The sequence below is a fragment of the Marmota monax genome, unplaced genomic scaffold, assembly GCF_021218885.2.
Source record: "Marmota monax isolate L192 unplaced genomic scaffold, Marmota_monax_Labrador192_F-V1.1 WCK01_AAM20220418_F8-fsc00342, whole genome shotgun sequence".
Classification (NCBI taxonomy): domain Eukaryota; kingdom Metazoa; phylum Chordata; class Mammalia; order Rodentia; family Sciuridae; genus Marmota; species Marmota monax.
This window is the reverse complement of record NW_026692007.1, coordinates 423128-426943: the sequence shown is the minus strand read 5'-3', so window position 1 is coordinate 426943 and position 3816 is coordinate 423128. Positions and strand designations below refer to the sequence as shown.

At 37.4% G+C, this 3816-nt stretch overlaps 1 pseudogene; it reads right to left on the bottom strand.

Annotated features, from left to right (window-relative positions):
• Nucleotides 1-2296: 2296 nt before the first annotated feature.
• On the bottom strand, nucleotides 2297-3240 carry LOC124097154 (acidic leucine-rich nuclear phosphoprotein 32 family member E-like; annotated as a pseudogene).
• Nucleotides 3241-3816: the final 576 nt, after the last annotated feature.

Here is a 3816-nt window from a genome sequence, read left to right as displayed (position 1 = left end):
AAAATTAGGAGAAAAATGTTAATCTTTTGTACTTTATGAGCCCCCTACTAAATTTATTCCAAGTGTTTTATTTCAGTCAGTTGTGCAGCTGTTTTAGTTTCTCCACAAATAACCATTAAAATGCCAAGTCATACATTTTAAACTAAAAACAAACAAAAAAACCCCAAGCAGCAGCAATACTACACTCAGTAATTTTAATGTGTCCCAGTAGAATAGCTTCAATTAGTCTACTGACACTAACTTTTAAAAACCTTACAAATATTCAAAACAAAGGAAAAATATTTTAGATAGTGTAAGAGTAAAAGAAAATTGAAGTTAAAGTGTAAAAGACTGGGTATTGTAAAGCTGCTTCTAAGCTGCAAAGCCTGAGTTAAAATGTAAATTCCTGAGGCAGTTAAGACAATGCCTGGTACTGACCATTTAGTTGATTAATAACCTAGGACCCTGTGCAGTTTGGCACGTAGGCATTCAGGGCCCAAACCAATCAGTTTGAATGTATCCCCTCCTTAGGAGTGACCTATCACCCCCACCCGACCTGTTCCCACCAATGAATGTGCTAATCATGTTTCAGAGTTGTTGTTTGATTTTCCCGCGCCTCATGATGATTTGCTCTGATGTATGCAAAGCCCCCGCCCTCCCCAAAAAGTGTACTTAAGCACCGCTCAACCGCTGCTCAGGGCTCTGGGCCGCTCTCCCTTGTTGAGTGAGCATGGAGCCCCAGTGCCCTGGATTCTTCAATAAACCCCCTTCTGCGGTTGCATGAGTCAGTCTCTTGGTGGTCTCTTCCTCCGTCGTTTGCCGGACCCTTACAATAGTCAAGATGACTAAAGCAATTACCGTGAACTTGGAGCCTCCGTGACAAAAATGGAGATGTACTTGTCTATTCATTATAATTTATTTAGTAACCATATAAGTAAGCACACACTCATACTTACCCCAAATATTCTTCTATTTTAATGGGCATTCACTTGAAAAGAAATCTTAATTTTAATATTTAATCCCAAATATTTTTCCAACTGCTTACAATATTCCAGTAAAATGCTACATCTGGTAATGCTTTAAAACTAAAGGAACAACCAAAGATTCTACTCAGAAAAATTATAAATACTGCACAGAGTTGGTATCCAAGTAATTTGGGATGCCAACTTAAAAACTGACTTAAATGTCTCATTAATTATCAACAGGTAATGAACACTGATGCTGCTTCAAAAACCCTCTGCTTCTTCTTTACTTTCTTCATCCTACTTATATGGTCTTATGTGTTGTCAGTCAAGAAAGATTTACAATAAGCAGAGCTTGCTGCCTAAAATTGTATATCAATAACAATATTTGTATCTCAGAAAATTCTCATTTTTTACACTCTGTTTAAAACCCATACAGATCTGAAAAGGTGGTTGAGGTATAAAACTAAAGGTTTTCTGGGTATCCAGAAGTTCCCAGCTTTTTGGGGGGATAGAGAGAGGGGAGTCAACAAGAAGGGAAGGTGATCATAAAGAAATTGATGAGAGGAGAAAAAAATGCACATCTAAAACAAAACAAAATAAACAACCATTGGCATGTCATAATCTGCAGCCTAAAGAGAGGGCTCACCTGTGTGTCTCACTTAGTACAGGCAATTTGTCCTTCAAAAAATAAAATCTTGTCAATCACCACAAAATCCATGAATTATATTACTGACTAGAACCTCCCCCTAATCCACAAACTATATTGATAAATAAGAACCTTTATTATTCTGCTTCTACTTTCCAACTTAATTCATGGGGGAAAAAACACCTGAATATCCTTAGCTATTAAACAAAAGTCAATGCCTTCAAAATAAAGATCCCTGGATCATCTCTAAGAAAAAAAAATAATCAACTTATTCAAGAGACTACTGTCATTTCATATTACAGATGACTGTAATTTCAGTTAATTTATAAATAACTTTAAAATCTTATGAATGAAATGCACCAAATTTCACCTGTGTAAAAAGCAATTGTGTTTTAATTACAGACTAAAAATTACTAATACAACGAACTTGCACTTGAAACAGAAAAATTAAGCTTCTAAATATAATTGCTGGAGAATGTCTTAATGGGGGGAGTGTCAATGAAATTTTTTCTCTACATACAACATGATCATTAACAGACTAGTAAATCTTAACTGGAATGATAAGGCAAAAATAGTAAAAGCACTCTTTTCTATAAAAAGTTACACATTACCTTCTGTAAGGATAGCTCTTGAACAAGGAAAAACAAAAGATGTGGCCACTCTACTGCACACCCAGGAACACTGGGGAATCTGCTCTTAGAATGACTTAGTCATCGTCTTCCTCTCCATCATCACCAGCATCTCCTTCCTCTTCTGCCCTCATTGAGACCTTCTTCCTCCTCCTCCTCTTCTTCCCCTTCTTCCACATCATCATCATCTTCATCCTGAATTTCTCCTTTCATCAAGTAAGAAAGGCCCACTTCTTCTTCCCCCTCTCCCAATTCTGACCCTGTTTCATCTCCCTCCTCCTCCTCCTCCTCCTCCTCCTCCTCCTCCTCCTCTCATATCCTTCAGGTGGACCAGCTTCATCTTCCTCTTCATCTCCATTATCTTCACCTCCATTATCTTCACCTCCATCTTCCTCCTCCTCTTCCTCATATCCTTCAGGTGGACCAGCTTCATCTTTCACTTCATCTCCATCATCTTCATTTCCATCCTTCTCTTCTTCCTCTTTGGAGTCAGGTGCTTCATTATCCTCCTGATCAAATCCATCTAAGTATGTGACTTGTTGCAGCAATTCAAAAATAATTTCTCTGTCATCTTCCAGATTTGTGATCTCACAGTTAAATAAGTCAAGACTTTTCAAATTTTTAAAATTTTGTGGTGCTTCTACCGTCCTGAGATCTTTGATTTTGTTTCCACTCAGATTGAGGTAGGTAAGATTTGGATATTTTTCTGCCAGGACTTCCAAGCCTCCAGAAATTATGTTGTCACTAAGTTACAACTTTCCAAGTTTGTTTAAGCTGGGAATTTGGGCCAATGAATTTAATTCCACATTAGCCATACTCAGATACTCTAGTTCTTTAAAAGTGTCATTCAGGCTTTCAGTTTCCCCATTGACACACAGGCAATTATCAAGAACTAACTGTCACCTCCTCTGGGGCTCAGTTCCTTAACTCCATGTTAATCCTCTTCTTCACCTCCATGTCCTCCTCCTGCTCTTCTGCTCCTACTCTCCTCCTTTCCCCTTTCCTGCTTTTCCCACTAACTCTGAACCCTGAAATTTTAAAAGATTTGGAAATGAATGAAAAGAAATGCAAATTTAAACACCCACTACCACCAGATAGATGTGGGGGAGAAAGAAAAGAATAGTAAATGGAGTCCAAGGAGTTGGGACTCTAACTTGACTGCCCCCACCTCCTTGTACACACACACACACACACACACACACACATCAGCAGTTCCTTCCCCTTCAATGGCTGCTCAGAGTCTCTTGCCCATTTTCTTTGTATTGTTTTTTTTTTTTTTTTTTTTTTTTACTGTCAAGATTTGAGAGTTCTTTATATATTTTAGATACTAGTTCTTTTTTGGATTTTGGGTTTACAACTATTTTTTTCCCCAGTCTGTAGTTTCTCTTTTCATCCCCTTAGCAGGGTTTTTTTTTAATTTTGATGAAGTCAAATTTATCAGAGTTTTCTTCTATAGATCACACTTTTATCATCCAGTCTAAGAACTATTTGCCTAGCCCTGTATTCTGAAGATTTTCTCCTACTTTTTCTTAAAAGGTTCATAGTGTCACATTTCATGTGCAAGTCCATGATATATTATGTGTTAACCTTTGTATAA